Genomic DNA, 24057 nt, shown 5'->3' with positions numbered 1-24057 from the left:
CAGAGAGAGGAGACTGCAGGAGCTAAACGACAGGGCTGTCCCTGTCATCCGGCGTCACCAGAGAGAGGAGACTGCAGGAGCTAAACGACAGGGCTGTCCCTGTCATCCGGCGTCACCAGAGAGAGGAGACTGCAGGAGCTAAACGACAGGGCTGTCCCTGTCATCCGGCGTCACCAGAGAGAGGAGACTGCAGGAGCTAAACGACAGGGCTGTCCCTGTCATCCGGCGTCACCAGAGAGAGGAGACTGCAGGAGCTAAACGACAGGGCTGTCCCTGTCATCCGGCGTCACCAGAGAGAGGAGACTGCAGGAACTAAACGACAGGGCTGTCCCTGTCATCCGGCGTCACCAGAGAGAGGAGACTGCAGGAGCTAAACGACAGGGCTGTCCCTGTCATCCGGCGTCACCAGAGAGAGGAGACTGCAGGAGCTAAACGACAGGGCTGTCCCTGTCATCCGGCGTCACCAGAGAGAGGAGACTGCAGGAGCTAAACGACAGGGCTGTCCCTGTCATCCGGCGTCACCAGAGAGAGGAGACTGCAGGAGCTAAACGACAGGGCTGTCCCTGTCATCCGGCGTCACCAGAGAGAGGAGACTGCAGGAGCTAAACGACAGGGCTGTCCCTGTCATCCGGCGTCACCAGAGAGAGGAGACTGCAGGAGCTAAACGACAGGGCTGTCCCTGTCATCCGGCGTCACCAGAGAGAGGAGACTGCAGGAGTTAAACCACATGGCCCTTCACCAGATACAAACCAGGCCCTTCACCAGATACAAACCAGGCCCTTCACCAGGCCCTTCACCAGATACAAACCAGGCCCTTTACCTTCACCGGGCCCTTCACCGGGCCCTTCACCAGGCCCTTCACCGGGCCCTTCACCTTCACCAGGCCCTTCAGCTTCACCAGGCTTTTCACCGGGCCCTTCACCTTCACCAGGCCCTTCACCAGGCCCTTCACCGGGCCCTTCACCGGGCCCTTCACCGGGCCCTTCACCGGGCCCTTCACCGGGGTGACATCGGGAATGTGACTCGTGTTCCTTTCCAGGAGGAACAGACTTTTCTTGTGAACTTGAACTTCAAACGTAAAGACAATCTGGCTCAATTGTAAGAGTGAATGTTTGGAGACACATTTGTATTTTATTTCTAATTTTACCATTTATCTGGTTTTAACTATAATAATGATTAGCCCTTATATTTTATTCTCTTTAATTAGGACCTGGATGGAAGACCGCTCCGGAGTACTCAAGTACCAGGTGCTGTAAGCTTTTATCCATCTCTTTGTAAACCCTCACTTCAAATGTTCAAAACTATAAGACAAAACCTTTCAAATAACAGTGGCATTAACATAAAAAACTGCTGTTTTGATTATGACCAAAAGAGGGAGCTGTATATCATTTTAACCAGTCCTTCTTGTGTTTTTGTTTTCCACAATGCAATTCTGACAAGATAACCTAGCTAACCATAATCAAACTAACTGTCCCTAAACCTAACCCCAATCTTAACCAAACTAACTGTCCCTAAACCTAACCCCAATCTTAACCAAACTAACTGTCCCTAAACCTAACCCCAATCTTAACCAAACTAACTGTCCCTAAACCTAACCCCAATCTCAACCAAACTAACTGTCCCTAAACCTAACCCCAATCTTTACCAAACTAACTGTCCCTAAACCTAACCCCAATCTTAACCAAACTAACTGTCCCTAACCCCATTCTTAACCAAACTAACTGTCCCTAAACCTAACCCCAATCTTAACCAAACTAACTGTCCCTAAACCTATCCCCAATCTTAACCAAACTAACTGTCCCTAAACCTAACCCCAATCTTAACCAAACTAACTGTCCCTAAACCTAACCCCAATCTTAACCAAACTAACTGTCCCTAAACCTAACCCCAATCTTAACCAAACTAACTGTCCCTAAACCTAACCCCAATCTTAACCAAACTAACTGTCCCTAAATCTAACCCCAATCTTAACCAAACTAACTGTCCCTAAACCTAACCCCAATCTTAAGCAAACTAACTGTCCCTAAACCTAACCCCAATCTTAACCAAACTAACTGTCCCTAAACCTATCCCCAATCTTAACCAAACTAACTGTCCCTAAACCTAACTCCATCCTTAACCAAACTAACTGTCCCTAAACCTAACCCCAATCTCAACCAAACTAACTGTCCCTAAACCTAACCCCAATCTTTACCAAACTAACTGTCCCTAAACCTAACCCCAATCTTAACCAAACTAACTGTCCCTAAACCTAACCCCATTCTTAACCAAACTAACTGTCCCTAAACCTAACCCCAATCTTAACCAAACTAACTGTCCCTAAACCTAACCCCAATCTTAACCAAACTAACTGTCCCTAAACCTATCCCCATTCTTAACCAAACTAACTGTCCCTAAACCTAACCCCAATCTTAACCAAACTAACTGTCCCTAAACCTAACCCCAATCTTAACCAAACTAACTGTCCCTAAACCTAACCCCAATCTTAACCAAACTAACTGTCCCTAACCCCAATCTTAACCAAACTAACTGTCCCTAAACCTAACCCCAATCTTAACCAAACTAACTGTCCCTAAACCTAACCCCAATCTTAACCAAACTAACTGTCCCTAAACCTAACCCCAATCTTAACCAAACTAACTGTCCCTAAACCTAACCCCAATCTCAACCAAACTAACTGTCCCTAAACCTAACCCCAATCTTTACCAAACTAACTCTCCCTAAACCTAACCCCAATCTTAACCAAACTAACTGTCCCTAAACCTAACCCCAATCTTAACCAAACTAATTGTCTCTAAACCTATCCCCAATCTTTACCAAACTAACTCTCCCTAAACCTAACCCCAATCTTAAGCAAACTAACTGTCCCTAAACCTAACCCCAATCTTAACCAAACTAACTGTCCCTAAACCTAACTCCAATCTTAACCAAACTAACTGTCCCTAAACCTAACCCCAATCTTAACCAAACTAACTGTCCCTAAATCTAACCCCAATCTTAACCAAACTAACTGTCCCTAAACCTAACCCCAATCTTAACCAAACTAACTGTCCCTAAACCTAAGCCCAATCTTAACCAAACTAACTGTCCCTAAACCTAACCCCAATCTTTACCAAACTAACTCTCCCTAAACCTAACCCTAATCTTGACCAAACTAACTGTCCCTAAACCTAACCCCAATCTTAACCAAACTAACTGTCCCTTAACCTAACCCCAATCTTAACCAAACTAATTGTCTCTAAACCTAACCCCAATCTTAACCAAACTAACTGTCCCTAAACCTAACCCCATTCTTAACCAAACTAACTGTCCCTAAACCTAACCCCAATCTTAACCAAACTAACTGTCCCTAAACCTAACCCCAATCTTAACCAAACTAACTGTCCCTAAACCTAACCCCAATCTTAACCAAACTAACTGTCCCTAAACCTAACCCCAATCTTAACCAAACTAATTGTCTCTAAACCTAACCCCATTCTTAACCAAACTAACTGTCCCTAAACCTAACCCCAATCTTAACCAAACTAACTGTCCCTAAACCTAACCCCAATCTTAACCAAACTAACTGTCCCTAAACCTAACCCTAATCTTAACCAAACTAACTGTCCCTAAATCTAACCCCAAACTTAACCAAACTAACTGTCCCTAAACCTAACCCCAATCTTAACCAAACTAACTGTCCCTAAACCTAACTCCATTCTTAACCAAACTAACTGTCCCTAACCCCATTCTTAACCAAACTAACTGTCCCTAAACCTAACCCCAATTTTAACCAAACTAATTGTCTCTAAACCCAACCCCAATCTTAACCAAACTAACTGTCCCTAACCCCAATCTTAACCAAACTAACTGTCCCTAAACCTAACCCCATTCTTAACCAAACTAACTGTCCCTAAACCTAACCCCAATCTTAACCAAACAAACTGTCCCTAAACCTAACCCCAATCTTAACCAAACTAACTGTTCCTAAACCTAACCCCAATCTCAACCAAACTAACTGTCCCTAAACCTAACCCCAATCTTTACCAAACTAACTCTCCCTAAACCTAACCCCAATCTTAACCAAACTAACTGTCCCTAAACCTAACCCCAATCTCAACCAAACTAACTGTCCCTAAACCTAACCCCAATCTTTACCAAACTAACTGTCCCTAAACCTAACCCTAATCTTAACCAAACTAACTGTCCCTAAACCTAACCCCAATCTTAACCAAACTAACTGTCCCTAAACCTAACCCTAATCTTAACCAAACTAACTGTCCCTAAACCTAACCCCAATCTTAACCAAACTAACTGTCCCTAAACCTATCCCCAATCTTAACCAAACTAACTGTCCCTAAACCTATCCCCAATCTTAACCAAACTAACTGTCCCTAAACCTAACCCCAATCTTAACCAAACTAACTGTCCCTAAACCTAACCCCAATCTTAACCAAACTAACTGTCCCTAAACCTAACCCAACAGTGTCGTGCGGTGAGGTTCAGGGCGAGTGAGGCACTGACTTCTTCAGAGTCACATTTTCAAATGTGAATGAACCAAAAGAGCTCCTTAAACATAATTTAATTGACAAAGACAATGAGTTATTCTGTATATCTCATTTCAGCATTTTTTACACAAACATGTGACACATATTTTATAGAAGCTCAAAATGAGTTCCAATTGAGCCGATTTCAAGCCAAAATAAATTCTTGTTTAGTTTCTGGTCTTATCTTTACATTTTGATCAGCCGGATTGTAAATAAGAAATGAACAAGTTCAAGAATGAAGACGATTCTACAGTCCATGGGCTCAGGAGCGCCCTCTGCCATGAGGCAGGAGTATGCGCCCTCTGCCATGTGGCAGGAGTAAGCGCCCTCTGCCATGTGGCAGGAGTAAGCGCCCTCTGCCATGTGGCAGGAGTAAGCGCCCTCTGCCATGTGGCAGGAGTAAGCGCCCTCTGCCATGAGGCAGGAGTAAGCGCCCTCTGCCATGAGGCAGGAGTAAGCGCCCTCTGCCATGAGGCAGGAGTAAGCGCCCTCTGCCATGTGGCAGGAGTAAGCGCCCTCTGCCATGAGGCAGGAGTAAGCGCCCTCTGCCATGAGGCAGGAGTAAGCGCCCTCTGCCATGTGGCAGGAGTAAGCGCCCTCTGCCATGAGGCAGGAGTAAGCGCCCTCTGCCATGAGGCAGGAGTAAGCGCCCTCTGCCATGAGGCAGGAGTAAGCGCCCTCTGCCATGAGGCAGGAGTATTGTTTGCCTCGCCGAGTGAACTTTTACTGCTTTTTTTTATAATGAATCTGCCTAAAACACGTTTCAGAAATACATTTCATACATTATCCAGAATATGGAAGTACAGAGCATATCGTAAGAGTGTTTTATTCGTTATAAACAGAGGCACAGTAGGACATTATGACATATCACAAGAGCGGCTGTCTCGGAGGGCGAACTTGAGAACATTCCAGGCAAAGCTAAAACATCTCCATCCCTGGAGGACGTGGCAGACACAAGTTACATAGTGAACCTTCAAAGAGCTGAAAGTATATCGTATTATAAAGTGATGCGCCCCCTTGAGGCTCACTGGCATAAATGCAGGGCAACATAACACAGAATCTACAATTAACTACATCATTTTAATGAAATCACTTTTCTACACTTAAATCAATAGCTGCTCCTGATTCCATTCTCCGCTCCATCCACATTCCTGCACTGGTGGTGTGTTGTTCTTCCTCTGATGTGCCCCGCCCACTCCACCTCCAGACGAGTCCAGCTTTATCCACCGCCTTCTCGTGCCATGGCAGAGTTCCAGGCCCATGCAGCCTTCTCCGCTCTTCCAGAACACACCAGGCTTATCACCACAACGCCACCAGATGATTATCACAGAGATTTGCAAACATATTTCCCATGGGATCTGGGTATTTTTTTTGCAGCTTCTTGACAGTCAAGCATGACAGATGAATGATTTAAAAGTGGTAGAAGTATTGATGCAAATCAGTGAGATATTGTTTGCAGTAAACAGAAAAGGGTAGAAGCTAATAGTTCAAAATGAAGACATAACACGTCGAACACAGAACACAGCCAAAGAGCAGTAGACAAAAAAGACAATAAATAGCACAGAACATACGTATATTGAAATAAAGTGTTTTTCAGACTTCCTATAAGCGATGTGATCTGTTCTGTTCTTCTGGATCTACCTCTGTATCTACCTGCGTTGCACCAATGAAATTTCCCCATGTGGGACAATAAAGGAATATCTTATCTTATCTTATAGAATCACAACTTATTAAACTATAAATATTGAGATTGAATTGTCAAGGTCAAAACTGAGTCCAAATGTGATTGTTTTTATTTATATTGTCCATCTCCATTATGTCCATCCATCCATCCATCTTCTGCCGCTTTATCCGGGGCCGGGTCGTGGGGGCAGCAGTTTGAGCAGGGACTCCCAGACTTCCTCCTCCCCAGACACTTCCTCTAACTCCTCCTCCTCCCGAGGCATTCCCAGGCCAGCCGAGAGACATAGTCTCTCCAGCGTGTCCTGGGTCTTCCCCGGGGCCTCTTCCCGGTGGGACATGCCCGAAACACCTCCCGAGGGAGGCGCCCAGGAGGCATCCGGAACAGATGCCCGAGCCACCTCAGCTGGCTCCTCTCGACGTGGAGGAGCAGCGGCTCTACTCCGAGCTCCCCCCGTGTGGTAGAGCTCCTCACCTTATCTCTAAGGGAGCGCCCAGCCACACGGCGGAGGAAACTCATTTCGACCGCTTGTATCCGCGATCTTGTTCTTTCGGTCACTACCCAAAGCTCATGACCATAGGTGAGGTCAGAACGTAGACCGACCGGTAAATCGAGAGCTTTGCCTTTCGGCTCAGCTCCCTCTTTACCACAACGGTCCGATGCAGCGACTGCATCAATGCAGCCGCTGCACCGATCCGCCTGTCAATCTCACGCTCCATCCTTCACTCACTCGTGACCAAGACCCTGAGATACTTGAACTCCTCCACTTGGAGCAAGGACCCCCACCCACCTGGAGAGGGCAAGGCACCTTTTTTCCGGTCGAGAACCATGGCCTTGGATTTGGAGGAGCTGATTCTCATCCCAGCCGCTTCACACTCGGTTGCAAACCGTCCCAGTGCATGTTGCAGGTCTGGGTTTGATGGAGCCATCAGGACAACATCGTCTGCAAACAGCAGAGATGGAATCCTGTGGTTCCCAAACCGGACCCCCTCCGACCCCTGACCACACCCTCCGACCCCTGACCACACCCTCCGACCCCCTGTTACTTCAGCTTCTATTTTTCATGTCGTGCTTCTGGTTAAACAGGCAAATTGAGTGTCTCGAGAAAGCATTTACATCCTGCTCTTTATCTCCTGAAATTTTAGAGACAAGTTTTTTATAGAAGGATTCAAATACTGATTGGATTTGTCTTGTTTTGGTTAAGATTGTATTACTTTGCCAGTCCAGTATTTTTTTGAATGTTCTTTCAGCTTGTTGTTCTCCTTAGGATAATAATCTAGAAACTTTTGATCCACTCTCATAATATATTTGTTTGGTAAAGAGCATTTTCTTTACTGTTTCCCGTGAGGTCTGGTCATTTATTTCTCCTCTTTATCTTTTTAATTTCCTGTAGCATTCTGAAGTATCTCTTCAGTATTTGGTGCCTTCTTGTGGCAGTGTGATAGTGACGTGATGCATGTGAGTCACGTGAACAAGCTGATTTAAACATGGCGGTTCATTCAGTCTCCAGGAACAGGGCGTGGCATTGGGAAAGGGCTGCAGCGGGTCAGTGGTTAAGTCTTACATTTCATCCAAACCTTTATAGATGTTGTCTGTCAGAACTGAGTCGTTTGAAGCGGGTGACATGCTCGGATTAGTCACTTCCGGCGCTAGCCGCGCTCCATTCACTTTAATGGTTAGCTTAGCAATAGCTCGTATTTCTATGGTAGGGTGACCAGATTTTCAACTCAAAACTGGGACACTATAATTTCACCAAAGAAGACAACTCATTTTAAATAGAATCTGCGTTTATTAGCAGTCAAAATAGTTCACATGGCTTACTTTTGTTTTGTTCCTTTTGTATGAAATGTTTTATTGCAATAGCGTATTATTGTGATACTGTTTATTTGGCCAAAATTGAAAGTGTCCAACAAAATGTAAAAACAAAAAGTAGTTACATTTGAATTCAAACATCGTTTAATAATCAAAACTACGGTTCATTAGAACATACATAAAACAATTATTCTGACTTTAGTATTTTAAGCTGGCGTGTACCTTTAAGTGGACGGGTTTTCGATCACCCTTGCATAGTACTCTGAGCATCTATCATGAGCGTTCACCCGTGTAGTGCGCAGCGCCTCCAGAGTGTTCAGTACATGCAGTTTCATAATGACGGCTGTGCGGCCACTACAAACAGAGAGTTTCCTAAACAGTCCGTTGTGCTGACTCACTGTTCACAGCAGTAAAAACAGGAGTAGAAGCAGTTGTAGTCTGGTTGGACAGGTTGTACTAGACACACATGTCAGTGGACTCTATGGAGGGGCCCCAGTGTTCCCCCAAAACACCTCAGAGCCACGCCAGACGTTCTCACCACCATCACTCATCATCACTCATCATCACTCACACTCATCATCAGTCACCATCACTCACCATCACTCTTCATCACTCACCATCACTCACCATCACTCTTCATCACTCACCATCACTCACCATCACTCATCATCACTCATCATCACTCACCATCACTCATCATCACTCATCATCACTCATCATCACTCACCATCACTCATCATCACTCATCATCACTCACACTCATCATCAGTCACCATCACTCACCATCACTCTTCATCACTCACCATCACTCACCATCACTCTTCATCACTCACCATCACTCACCATCACTCATCATCACTCATCATCACTCACCATCACTCATCATCACTCATCATCACTCATCATCACTCACCATCACTCTTCATCACTCACCATCACTCATCATCACTCACCATCACTCATCATCACTCATCATCACTCACCATCACTCATCATCACTCATCATCACTCTTCATCACTCACATCACACTTCATCACTCACCCTCACTCTTCATCACTCTTCATCACTCACCATCACTCACCATCACTCATCATCACTCATCATCACTCATCATCACTCACCATCACTCATCATCACTCATCATCACTCACATCACACTTCATCACTCACCCTCACTCTTCATCACTCTTCATCACTCACCATCACTCACCATCACTCACCCTCACTCTTCATCACTCACCGTCACTCTTCATCACTCACCATCACTCATCATCACTCATCATCACTCACCATCACTCATCATCACTCACCATCACTCATCATCACTCATCATCACTCTTCATCACTCACATCACTCATCATCACTCAGCCTCACTCTTCATCACTCTTCATCACTCTTCATCACTCATCATCACTCATCATCACTCATCATCACTCATCATCACTCACCATCACTCACCCTCACTCTTCATCACTCACCGTCACTCTTCATCACTCACCATCACTCATCATCACTCATCATCACTCATCATCACTCTTCATCACTCTTCATCACTCTTCATCACTCTTCATCACTCACCATCACACACACACACACACACACACACACACATACCACACACCACACACACACACACACACACACACACACAGGACACACACAGGACACACACACACACAGGACACACACACACACACACAGGACACACACACACACAGGACACACACACACACACACCACACACACACACACACACACACACACACACAGGACACACACACACACACACAGGACACACACACACACAGGACACACACACACACACACACAGGACACACACACACACAGGACACACACACACACACCACACACACACACACACACGCACACACACAGGACACACACACACACACAGGACACACACACACACAGGACACACACATACACACCACACACACACACACACCACACACACACACACACACACACACACACAGGACACACACACACACAGGACACACACACACACACACAGGACACACACACACACAGGACACACACACACACACACACCTCTGCTCAGCCAAATTATTATTATGATTATTATTAACAATATCATGTCACACACATCCATGATAATGACAGAAATTGACTCCTACAGCACTAAGACCACAAGCCAGTCATTTTCAACAACGAACATTGTGTCTCTCACAAACTCTCAGTTCAACAAAGTCCAAACCAAAAATCATTTACACACCATGTTTAAGTTCAATATTGGTGGTTTTCTTCCCGTATTTTGGACGGGGCATTTTGAAATTTCATTTGCATTTTTGAGTGCAAGGACGGAGACATTTTTATTAATAAATCTCAGAAAAAAGGGAATATTATCATTAAATCGGGCCGGGAAGCGTTTGATTAAAGTGCGCCTCGGCCCGCGCCATGACAGTTTACAAGTGAAAATTTGCATGCTGCGTGCTGATTGGCCGACAAAGTTTGTGTGCTTGGCTCTGATTGGCTGCCGAGCCGCGGTCCGGCGAATGCCGAAGCTCCACTTCCGTGCGGTTGAGCGGCGCACATACTCAGTGCCTAGTCTTCGTGTTCTGGCGGGAAACCCTGGTGTGTGTTGGCCCAGCGGTTAGCGACACGGCTTTAAGTGGTGGTTTGTGAGATTGAAACCCGATTTGAATTTTGAATCTTGCATTTTTTTCCTTGTCCCCAACTCATTTATTTCAATATCAAATGAGTTCAGGGGTTTTGGCAGCTCCTCTCTAGTCCTCTGTTACTATGAAGTTAGGAAATGAGGGGGAAAAAATGCAAGATTAAGAGTTCATGTCGGGTATGACCTCTGCACTCACAGCCGGGTCGCTGACCGCTGGGCCAACACGCGGGCCGATGTCAGAGCAGCGCCCGTGGTCAGGACCCTGCGGGCGCCTCCGCTTACGCAGAGCGCCGTCTGGTACAACACAAACACAAATGTTGATATGAACGTAAAAGAGCCGCATGAAACCAGGCAAAGAGCCGCATGCGGCTCGCGAGCCGCGGGTTCGCCACCCCTGCATTATAGCATGGTTTCTTTCAGCAGCTCGTCACATCAGCTCTTCACAGAGGGATTGTAATAGGATTTGTGCAGAGTCTGAATTTTTCTAAACGAAAACAAACACTAAATTAATAAAAAAACATTTCACAACATACATGTTCACCTGCCATGAAAACTCACTGCAAAGACATTTGTACAGCTTCTTCTCTTCCTCAGGTTTGGAGGGGACGAGCGGCGATGGACATGTCATTTTGCGGCTAACGGCTGAGACACCTGCGAACATGAAGCAACAGAAATGAGAGAGTTTGCATGATTGAGACAGGAAGCTGTGGAGAAAATAGGCTTGTTTCCACCGGTTTGCTTTGGTGCGGATTGATATGGTCCACAAGTGTCTCCTTTGTCTTATGGGCTGTTTCCACATTATGCACCAAAGAACGCCTCAGGGCTGCACTGCGCATGACTGCGGAGCCCCCAGGAGCTCAAGAAGAGCATGTGAGGGGAGTTGAGTTTGTGAAATAAAATAAAAATATGACCCTCATAATTATGTACTGCATATTACATTGTTAAGTGAATGAGAGCAATACATCATTTCTCCTGTCAGTGTTTCAGCAGGATAAAGTGAAAGTTCACAGTCTACTGAGTCAAACTATCAAGGCATCTATTTGTAAAGGCATCAAATACAAGTCGAATTGGGGGTAACGCATCAGCTAGGGTTAGAGTCAAAATACAATGATCAAAATATGAAAAGATAGATTCTGGATTTGGAGTCCAGGTCCGGCAGGTCCGATATCAGACTTGTGTAGATCTCAGAGGGAGGCTTCCTCCAGAAGATAATCCCAGAGCTTATATCTGGTACTTCGGTCCCTTCCATCACTACATAAAGAGCACTTTGCAGGAACTTCCGGTATGTTGGCGTGCTGAACAGAAGCACTCGCACCGCTGCAAAAACACAAGTCTGGTAATGCTACAGGACCAAAACAAACAAAGATGCCAACCCACGGCTCCTTTGGAAAACAGCCCGTCTCACAAGCTAACAAGGCTAACATGGCTCGCTGGCTCAACGTGGCGGACCACAACTCTTTCCTCTCAGAGGGACGGGGTTCCACCCACCCAGATAAAGATTCTCACAGGTTAGAGATAGCTGTTAGTTGTGTCCATGGCAGGAGTCCTGAGGCCCAAATACAGAGTCCTGAGGCCCAAATACATATAATGGTATACTGAACCCCTGGAAAGGTAGAGGACCAGGACCAGGACATTTAGATGCTAATCAGGTACTCAGGGTGGTTGAGCCAGGGTCTCACAAAGACAAAGAGGTTTCTAATAGCCCATTAAAATTCTGAATAGGCTCGGTAGATACAAGGGGGGAGTTTCTGTTGAAACAAACAACTCTTTCCACTTCAGGAAGGCTCCGCCCAACTGAGTCCAGATGACTACAACTGAAGCTTTTTCTACTACTTTAACATAGACAAATAAAATTTGGCACAGAAATTCTTCTTACCATTCTGATCGAAAAGCCGTGGATGGCATACCTCCATCTGCAAACACGTTACCGTGGCAACCTGACAAACATTGTCATTGTGTTTTGGTTTACAAGCATTTTGAAAGGGATGAAAAAATGTACTTGGATGTAAACAAATGGAGTTGGAGATGTTAATCTCTAACTGAGGTTCGGGAGCGGGACCACGCCTCAACCTCCACTCCACTCGTAAACACGCCCCACTCTCTAACCACACCTCTAATTACCCAGAAGCCCTATTTATAAGGCCTATTCACAGCATCTCTTGTCGTCTCAGCTCTCTCTCAGTCAGCAGCGCGCTCGTTCGAACAAGAACCCGAGCCGTTTTCTTCAGATTCTGATCTGTTCTCAATCTTAACATTCAATCTGAACAATTTAGTCTGAAATATTCAGTCGGTCAGTTCCCCCGAGGACTCACCCCAAGTGATTCCACAGCTCCAAACACGATCAGCTCCTCTGCACACACGTCTCTCACGGACCCCACCTCCGGGCATCCACACAGAACACCGACCTCCACTCCACAGCAACAGCCGGACCCATGCGCTCTCCTTCTCCTGGCTCAGGTCAGGGCTCCCGCGCAGGCCGGCGCTCCGTGTGCCGCTCCCACGCGCCGCTCCCGCCCACGTCTCCACGCAGGCGGACACCAGAGACCGTACCACAGCCGGGCGCACAGGGCCGAAGCCGGTGGACACTTCTTTCAGACGCTACGACGATAAATACCCCTTTTTCGTCAGCTCCGCACTTCCTGGTTCTCCGAGGCGCGCAGCCAATGACGTCACCATCACTCCACGGCCTCAGCGAGACCTCTCAGCTCCCCCTGGTGGCAGGAGCCAGGTCGTACAACTTAATTTAAAACATTAAACACGCTCATAGGGACTTGGCAACGTCCCAGCTCATCCAAACAATTTAGGACTGCCTTTTTTCTCAATCTTTCCCATCTAATAATTTCTCTCATCTCCTTCTTCGCAGTTGCACTCAACTCCCTCAAACGTATTTCTCTATCCTTCCACTGTACTTACTGCCACATCCTACTGCCAATCAATTGCTACATTCAATTGCTACATCTACAACTCAGTCACAGATTACAGCTCAACTCACAGCTACAGCTCTCAGCCACAACTACAGCCACGCTCGCTGAGCTCCGCCGGCAGCTACGCTCACGGCAACCACACAAACTTCAAACCTCGCACGAACCTCGCCAGCAGCCTCGCTCGCCCCGACTCACGGCAGCCAACCACATGCTTGCCACGGCAGCAGCCACACGCCGGCTCCCTCCCTCTCTCAACTACTCATCCCTCCCATCCCTCCTATCACTCATCCCCTCTCTCAACCACCCCGGCCACACGCTCGCCCCGACCCCCGGCAACCGGCCACACGCTCCCCCCGACCCACGGCAGCCAGCCACACCACGCTCGCCCCAACCCACGGCAGCCGGCCACACGCTTGCCCCGACCCACGGCAGCCAGCCACACGGCAGCAGCCACACACCGACTCCCTCCCTCAACCACTCATCCCAATCATCCCCTCCCTCAATCACCCCGGCCACAAACTCGTCCCGACTCACGGCAGCCGGCCACACGCTCGCCCCGACCAACGGCAGTGGCCACACGGCAATAGCCACACGCCCGTTCCCGCCTTCAACCACTCATCCCTCCCTCTATCACTCATCCCACTCATCCCCTCCCTCAATCATCTCGGCCACACGCTCGCACCGAACCACAGCAGGCGGCCACACGCTCGCCCCGGCCTCTCGGCAGCGGCCACTCGGCAGCGGCCACTCGGCAGCGGCCACTCGGCACTCGGCAGCGGCCACTCGGCAGCGGCCTCAGGCCCGCTCCCTCCTTCATCCCACTCATCCAACCCCTCCCTCCCATCCCTCCCTCAATCACCCATTCATCCATTCGACGCCTTTTCCACGTCCTCACCAGGGGCTCAGCGGGCACCAGCACGCAGTTTCTCCCCAGAACTATCGCCGGGCACCGGGCTGCCGTCTCTCCCCGGAGCAGTCACTGGGCACCGAAATGCTCAGTCATCTCACATTCCCTCTTTCTCAGAAGAGGCATATCTCTGCACGCACCTCAACCCATTGTGCATCTCGATGCATCGAAGACCGCTCAGTGCACTCCATCATCCTACAAGCCCTTAATTCCAGACCAAGGATCCTCTTCCCGTCCCGTTCAGGCGACCATCGGACTCCGCACTAGAATGACTCTTCTCCTCAAGGCCCAAGGGAAGGCAGCTCGTTTCCTCCAGGCCTGTTTGGATTATACCTCACTATCGTTCAGGAAATGTTTTGTGGGTTTGACCAGTCAGAAGGCACTCACTCGACAATGAGTCTTCGTAGATCAGTAAAAGATATTCTATTACGCCGCACCTGATAAGTCTCTAAACTGTCTACTCCCCTCTATCAATCCGTCACCTGCATTGCTTATACTCAAACCACCATAATCAACAAAAACCTACTCACGATTCACCATTCAAAATTCGACGCTCCGCACCGAACTTTGATGATCGCCAATTCCTCTTCGATCTTCAGGAAACACTTTAAAATCGCACTACCCTTTCTTCTATCTCTTATTTCACTCATTCTCAAAAATCTCATTCAAGCTCGGATTAAGTTCCTTTATTCATGGCTCACATTGACCTTACTACTATCCCCAGCTTGTCAACTCCTACATATATGCAAATTGCTCTCCCCAACCTTTCTCCGCACCGGAGCAATGCGACTCCACCATGTAATTCAGTTTTAACGATTGCTCGTCCAAACTTCGCACTCGCACCTTTTCGCACCCACGTACTCCATCGATGACCCACAAATGCTAAAACTCCATTCAAATGCACCAGCACTTATTCTTGTCTTCAGTAACGGACAGACCACTTTTAGATTCAGGCTACGCTCTAGAGAGCCCTCGACTATCCAGCTCCTCTTCTCTTGCGCCTCTTGGTTAACATAATTTTCAGCCAGGCCTCCCATCCAGATCCAGATCATCTCCTTCATTTTTACATCATTTTTGGGGGGTCTGAATCGGCTGGGCTGATTACCCGAGACAGATGCCATCCTTGTTGCTCGATCGTTATACCGTCGATCTCCATCGTCGATCTCCATCGTCGATCGCCATCGTCGATCTCCATCGTCGATCTCCATCGTCGATCTCCATCGTCGAGCTCCATCGTCGAGCTCCATCGTCGAGCTCCATCGTCGAGCTCCATCGTCATTATTATCACTAAATATTCTTTCATACTCCATTGTGGCGTGGTCCCTGCTAGTGAAATTACATTTGGCACAGACATCCTTCACGAGCAAGGACCACAACCCCAGCTAAGATGCAGAGTGTTTATTCACATAAATTAGAATAATACAAAACAAGAGGGGGGGGGCATGAAGTCACAAACGCCTATGTGTGTGACCTGAATGCCTAAAAAGTTTAGCTTATTGGATTTTTTGCTTAGAATGGCAAGAAAGGAAGATGACGTCACACCAAACACTATCATAGACCTACATGCATTTTGTTTTTCATGCATTTTGAATGGGATGAAAAAAGGACGAGAATCGACCCGGCGAGGGACTTAAAAGTCTGCTGCAGTTGTCGTGGTACTTGTGTTGCGCACTTCAAACTGATCTGATTCTGGATCCACGACATAAAGCTTAGCATGACGCCATTATGGAAAAAATTTATATTAGGCACGCCCACACTGGGACTACGCCACGGAGTGGGCAGGGTAGGCGCGCCCACACTGAGACTACGTCACGGGGTGGACAGGGTAGTCACGCCCACACTGAGACTACGTCACGGGGTGGACAGGGTAGGCGCGCCGACACTGAGACTACGTCACGGAGTGGGCAGGGTAGGCACGCCCACACTGAGACTACGTCACGGGGTGGACAGGGTAGGCACGCCCACACTGAGACTACGTCACTGGGTGGGCAGGTTAGGCACGACCACACTGAGACTACGTCACAGGGTGGACAGGGTAGGCACACCCACACTGAGACTACGTCACGGGGTGGGCAGGGTAGGCACGCCCACACTGAGACTACGTCACGGGGTGGACAGGGTAGACTACGTCACGGGGTGGGCAGGGTAGGCGCGCCCACACTGAGACTACGTCACGGGGTGGGCAGGGTAGGCGCGCCCACACTGAGACTACGTCACGGGGTGGGCAGGGTAGGCGCGCCCACACTGAGACTACGTCACGGGGTGGACAGGGTAGGCACGCCCACACTGAGACTACGTCACGGGGTGGACAGGGTAGGCACGCCCACACTGAGACTACGTCACGGGGTGGGCAGGGTAGGCACGCCCACACTGAGACTACGCCACGGGATGGGCAGGGTAGGCACGCCCACACTGAGACTACGTCACGGGGTGGACAGGGTAGGCACGCCCACACTGAGACTACGTCACGGGGTGGGCAGGGTAGGCACGCCCACACTGAGACTACGCCACGGGATGGGCAGGGTAGGCACGCCCAAACTGAGACTACGTCACGGGGTGGACAGGGTAGGCACGCCCACACTGAGACTACGTCACGGGGTGGGTAGGGTAGGCGCGCCCACACTGAGACTACGCCACGGGGTGGGCAGGGTAGGCACGCCCACACTGAGACTACGCCACGGAGTGGGCAGGGTAGGCACGCCCACACTGAGACTACGTCACGGGGTGGACAGGGTAGGCACGCCCACACTGAGACTACGTCACTGGGTGGGCAGGTTAGGCACGACCACACTGAGACTACGTCACAGGGTGGACAGGGTAGGCACACCCACACTGAGACTACGTCACGGGGTGGACAGGGTAGACTACGTCACGGGGTGGGCAGGGTAGGCACGCCCACACTGAGACTACGTCACGGGGTGGACAGGGTAGACTACGTCACGGGGTGGGCAGGGTAGGCACGCCCACACTGAGACTACGTCACGGGGTGGGCAGGGTAGGCGCGCCCACACTGAGACTACGTCACGGGGTGGGCAGGGTAGGCGCGCCCACACTGAGACTACGTCACGGGGTGGACAGGGTAGGCACGCCCACACTGAGACTACGTCACGGGGTGGACAGGGTAGGCGCGCCCACACTGAGACTACGTCACGGGGTGGACAGGGTAGGCGCGCCCACACTGAGACTACGTCACGGGGTGGGCAGGATAGGCGCGCCCACACTGAGACTACGTCACTGGGTGGGCAGGTTAGGCACGACCACACTGAGACTACGTCACAGGGTGGACAGGGTAGGCACACCCACACTGAGACTACGTCACGGGGTGGACAGGGTAGACTACGTCACGGGGTGGGCAGGGTAGGCACGCCCACACTGAGACTACGTCACGGGGTGGACAGGGTAGACTACGTCACGGGGTGGGCAGGGTAGGCACGCCCACACTGAGACTACGTCACGGGGTGGGCAGGGTAGGCGCGCCCACACTGAGACTACGTCACGGGGTGGGCAGGGTAGGCGCGCCCACACTGAGACTACGTCACGGGGTGGACAGGGTAGGCGCGCCCACACTGAGACTACGTCACGGGGTGGACAGGGTAGGCACGCCCACACTGAGACTACGTCACGGGGTGGACAGGGTAGGCGCGCCCACACTGAGACTACGTCACGGGGTGGGCAGGGTAGGCACGCCCACACTGAGACTACGCCACGGAGTGGGCAGGGTAGGCACGCCCACACTGAGACTACGCCACGGGGTGGGCAGGGTAGGCACGCCCACACTGAGACTACGTCACGGGGTGGACAGGGTAGGCACGCCCACACTGAGACTACGTCACTGGGTGGGCAGGTTAGGCACGACCACACTGAGACTACGTCACAGGGTGGACAGGGTAGGCACACCCACACTGAGACTACGTCACGGGGTGGACAGGGTAGACTACGTCACGGGGTGGGCAGGGTAGGCACGCCCACACTGAGACTACGTCACGGGGTGGACAGGGTAGACTACGTCACGGGGTGGGCAGGGTAGGCACGCCCACACTGAGACTACGTCACGGGGTGGGCAGGGTAGGCGCGCCCACACGGGTGGGCAGGGTAGGCGCGCCCACACTGAGACTACGTCACGGGGTGGACAGGGTAGGCACGCCCACACTGAGACTACGTCACGGGGTGGACAGGGTAGGCGCGCCCACACTGAGACTACGTCACGGGGTGGACAGGGTAGGCACGCCCACACTGAGACTACGTCACGGGGTGGACAGGGTAGGCACGCCCACACTGAGACTACGTCACGGGGTGGACAGGGTAGGCGCGCCCACACTGAGACTACGTCACGGGGTGGACAGGGTAGGTGCGTCCATTATTATCCACAATGCTCTTAGGGTAGACTATGAAACAGGACAAATAGCAAAGTATAGGACCTTTAAAGTCTGGATAACAAATTGTATGAATGTTTTTTTTTTACCAGATTGTGAAAGGAAATGACATGAAAAGCTTTGATATGTTGAAAGAATGGTTTGTCCTGGAGAACTATAACCAAGAAATTAAACAAAGCAAATACCACTGTAGCCTTTTGAAATATGTATTAAAGCTTATAATCAGAACGTTCAAGGAGAATTATACACATTATCAAATAATCTGGATAGTCAATCTATTAATTATTTTTTTACGACACATTATACGTATAGAAATACACATATTCAAAAGAAAATAGTGTCATCTCTTTCTCATTGTTGCCCTTCGAGGCAACTGCTGTGGTGAGTTTGGGCATTACAACAACACATTGATTTAAATTGAATAAACTTGTCTTTGTTGTTTGACAAGATTCCTAATCTTGACCTTATTTTCAAATTCAGTAAAGTGCTGCTGTTCTTCTGAACTGAGGCAGCCAGTTTTCACCTCATCCATATAGAATGTTCACGATAAACATCCCAAGGAGATCACATCTAAAACAAAGCAACTCCGATCTTACAATGCACTTACCTTTGCATCGGCAGCGACGGAGGAATCTGACTGGTACAGCATCAAATGCCTCTGTAACAAATGCAATGGTTTTTTGTGTGAATAACTTGCATGCTATTTAATAAAAACAACATTATTACCTGCTCTGGGATCACACAGATGCAGGACAAGAACAAGCAGAAACGTTACAGCTACAATTCTGAACATTGTTTTCATCAAATAGTGTTTCCGTGAAGAGAGTGGTCTGAGTAACCTGGAGAAGTCGGATTCTGTCGATGATATACCCTGGACCCCCCCTGGACCCCCCCCGCAGACCCGTACCCAGCCTGCTCAGTCCTGGCACGCCTCGTCTGTGCACGGCTTCCTCGCAAATATGTGATGGGCACGATAATCATTTACAAGCAGATGCACAGGACTGGGCTTGTCGAGTGGAAAGGTCATTTATGGATCACATGGAGATTAACCTCATTTAACCCACATATATAAATCTACATTTATATATCAGCAGAGATCCTGTTGCTTTACTGAGACACAACTCATCCAACTGCTCAACTTTAACATCAAATCCTCAGATTCCGCTCACTTTTACAGAGGTCAAATTGTACATAATATGTGTAAAAATATGTTGTAAGGGTAAATTACAGTTTATTCTATTGTCACCAGGGGTATACCAGATCTAAATACTTGTATGTATTAATTTTATATTTAGAGTGATTCATGTTTATGTAGTATTTATTGTCCTGTCTTCAACACGCCATTGCTCCAAACTTCCTGTGTCCCCTTATCCAGAGGGCGATCGGTTATGTTTTGAATGCTGCTGGTGCCAGAGGCAGGACCAAACATGGTGGAGATAACTTGTGCAACAGTCTGTGCTGCAGTGTTTAAGTCCAGGATCAGAACTGTTCAGTTGAGCTGGGCTTTTTATTGAGGGATTTTAACTTAAATAAACATATTTGTATGTAATGATTTATGATGATTGTACAGCCCTTTGAGTTACTTGTGTATTAACTGTGCTCTACAAACAAATGTTGATTGATTGATTGATTGATTGATTGATTGATTGATTTTTTTCTGAGTTTTGGAAGCATTTTGTTATATCCTACTAGGGCTGGGTATTGCCAAGACCCTCACGATACAATACCTATCCCGATACTTGTATATTCCCATACAATTCCCTCATTACGATATGTATCCCAATACATTTTTGAAAAAAGGGTCTTAAAAATGTACCAAATGGCTAATGTGTTTACTCAAATCAAATCAATTTATTTTTGTAAGGCCCAAAATCACAACAACAGTTGCCTCTGAGGGCCACAGGGAGAAATGAATCAACAATGTCTGTGGTGGCGATGAAGTCAGACAATGTCTGTGGTGGCGAGGGACGATGTCCCAGGGTCCTCTGTCCTTAGACTCTCCTTCTCGGCCAGGAAAAACTACAAAAAAAAAAAAAAAAAAAAAAAAAAATATATATATATATATATATATATATGTATAAAATGTCATGTTCATCCACAAAGAACTTCTTTATAAATCCATTCTGCTCTAATAACTTCAGACATCCAACTGATCCAAATAGAAGTATAAGGAACACATTCTAGTAAAGTATTGCATGATCTGAACATGCTGCAGCAGCATCTTCTGCACCTTCTCACCTCGAGAGGAGCTTCTGATCAGGTCCACAGCTCCTTCTCACCTCCAGAGGAGCTTCTGATCAGGTCCATAGCTCCTTCTCTCCTCCAGAGGAGCTTCTGATCAGGTCCACAGCTCCTTCTCACCTCCAGAGGAGCTTCTGATCAGGTCCACAGCTCCTTCTCACCTCCAGAGGAGCTTCTGATCAGGTCCACAGCTCCTTCTCTCCTCCAGAGGAGCTTCTGATCAGGTCCACAGCTCCTTCTCACCTCCAGATGAGCTTCTGATCAGGTCCACAGCTCCTTCTCTCCTCCAGAGGAGCTTCTGATCAGGTCCACAGCTCCTTCTCTCCTCAACCAGAGGAGCTTCTGATCAGATCCACAGCTCATTCTCACCTCCAGAGGAGCTTCTGATCAGGTCCACAGCTCCTTCTCACCTCGAGAGGAGCTTCTGATCAGGTCCACAGCTCCTTCTCTCCTCCAGAGGAGCTTCTGATCAGATCCACAGCTCATTCTCACCTCCAGAGGAGCTTCTGATAAGGTCCTCAGCTCCTTCTCACCTCCAGAGGAGCTTCTGATCAGGTCCACAGCTCCTTCTCACCTCGACCAGAGGAGCTTCTGATCAGGTCCACAGCTCCTTCTCACCTCCAGAGGAGCTTCTGATCAGGTCCACAGCTCCTTCTCCCCTCGACCAGAGGAGCTTCTGATCAGGTCCACAGCTCCTTCTCACCTCGACCAGAGGAGCTTCTGATCAGGTCCACAGCTCCTTCTCACCTCCAGAGGAGCTTCTGATCAGGTCCACAGCTCCTTCTCACCTCCAGAGGAGCTTCTGATCAGGTCCACAGCTCCTTCTCACCTCGACCAGAGGAGCTTCTGATCAGGTCCACAGCTCCTTCTCACCTCCAGAGGAGCTTCTGATCAGGTCCACAGCTCCTTCTCACCTCGATCGAGAGGAGCGCAGCACAAACAGCAGATCAAAAGTACCATTCCACCTCGTTTAAAGCCTACGGGCCGTTGAAACCCCCCCCCCAAAAAACAACACTATTTTTTTTAAAAATTCGATATTGTGACTCCGTATCGGCATGACGATATATCGCCTCATGGATATTTTGAACACAACCCTTTATCCTACTGACCTATTTTGTATAATATGGGCAGAATTATTTTCCAATACCATAGTAACAATACATCTTACAGTAACAATCTCTGTATCTTGGGGCAGATATGTAGTATACTATACTTCATCCTCCACCCTTAGCACAGAAGTGACATAGTGCCCCTTTAATCATGCTTTATGATTGCAGGCTACTTCCAAGATTCAAATGGGGCCATTGTTTATGATCATCACTGTAACCCACTGTAACCAATGTAACCACTGTAACCACTGTAACCCACTGTAACCCACTGCAACCACTGTAACCACTGTAACCAATGTAACCACTGTAACCACTGTAACCCACTGTAACCCACTGCAACCACTGTAACCCACTGTAACCCACTGTAACCACTGTAACTCACTGTAACCCACTGTAACTCACTGTAACCTACTGTAACCCACTGTAACTCACTGTAACCCAGAGTAACCACTGTAACCCACTTTAACCTCTGTAACTCACTGTAACCCACTGTAACTCACTGTAACCCACTGTAACCTACTGTAACCCACTGTAACTCACTGTAACCCAGAGTAACCACTGTAACCCACTTTAACCTCTGTAACTCACTGTAACCCACTGTAACTCACTGTAACCCACTGTAACCTACTGTAACCCACTGTAACTCACTGTAACCCACAGTAACCACTGTAACCCACTGTAACCACTGTAACTCACTGTAACCCACTGTAACTCACTGTAACCCACTGTAACCTACTGTAACCACTGTAACCACTGTAACTCACTGTAACCCACTGTAACTCACTGTAACCCACTGTAACCTACTGTAACCCACTGTAACTCACTGTAACCCACAGTAACCACTGTAACCCACTGTAACCACTGTAACTCACTGTAACCCACTGTAACTCACTGTAACCCACTGTAACCTACTGTAACCACTGTAACCACTGTAACTCACTGTAACCCACTGTAACTCACTGTAACCCACTGTAACCTATTGTAACCACTGTAACCACTGTAACTCACTGTAACCCACTGTAACTCACTGTGACCCACAGTAACCACTGTAACCCACTTTAACCTCTGTAACTCACTGTAACCCACTGTAACTCACTGTAACCCACAGTAACCACTGTAACCCACTGTAGCCACTGTAACCCACTGTAACCCACTGTAACCTACTGTGACCCACTGTAACCACTGAAACCCACTGAAACCAACTGCAAACCCCCACTGTAATCACTGTAACCCACTGAAACCCACTGTAACCCACTGCAAACCCCCACTGTAACCACTGTAACTCACTGTAACCACTGTAACCCACTGTAACTCACTGTAACCACTGTAAGCCTCTCTCAGCCTCTCTCAGCCTCTCTCAGCCTCTCTCAGTCTCTCTCAGCCTCTCTCAGCCTCTCTCAGTCTCTCTCAGTCTCTCTCAGCCTCTCTCAGCCTCTCTCAGTCTCTCTCAGCCTCTCTCAGCCCCCTCAGTCTCTCTCAGTCTCTCTCAGCCTCTCTCAGCCTCTCTCAGTCTCTCTCAGTCTCTCTCAGCCTCTCTCAGCCTCTCTCAGCCTCTCTCAGTCTCTCTCAGCCTCTCTCAGCCTCTCTCAGCCCCCTCAGCCTCTCTCAGTCTCTCTCAGCCTCTCTCAGCCTCTCTCAGTCTCTCTCAGTCTCTCTCAGCCTCTCTCAGCCTCTCTCAGCCTCTCTCAGTATCTCTCAGCCTCTCTCAGCCTCTCTCAGCCTCTCTCAGCCCCCTCAGCCTCTCTCAGCCTCTCTCAGTCTCTCTCAGCCTCTCTCAGCCTCTCTCAGCCTCTCTCAGTCTCTCTCAGCCTCTCTCAGTCTCT

At 48.6% G+C, this 24057-nt stretch overlaps 1 long non-coding RNA gene across 1 annotated transcript; it reads right to left on the bottom strand.

Moving 5' to 3' along the window:
• Nucleotides 1-11232: 11232 nt before the first annotated feature.
• Nucleotides 11233-19677, bottom strand: LOC140371710 (uncharacterized). The gene is made up of 3 exons (XR_011928482.1): nucleotides 19611-19677; nucleotides 19492-19542; nucleotides 11233-11331 (listed from the first exon to the last, which is right to left on the bottom strand). It is a non-coding gene; the product is annotated as an uncharacterized lncRNA (long non-coding RNA).
• Nucleotides 19678-24057: the final 4380 nt, after the last annotated feature.

The sequence above is a fragment of the Eucyclogobius newberryi genome, unplaced genomic scaffold (assembly GCF_026437365.1).
Source record: "Eucyclogobius newberryi isolate DKJ021-1_F unplaced genomic scaffold, fEucNew1.0.hap1 SCAF_22, whole genome shotgun sequence".
Taxonomy (NCBI): domain Eukaryota; kingdom Metazoa; phylum Chordata; class Actinopteri; order Gobiiformes; family Gobiidae; genus Eucyclogobius; species Eucyclogobius newberryi.
The sequence above is the reverse complement of the archived record's forward strand: the minus strand, read 5'-3'. Positions and strand labels throughout refer to the sequence as shown.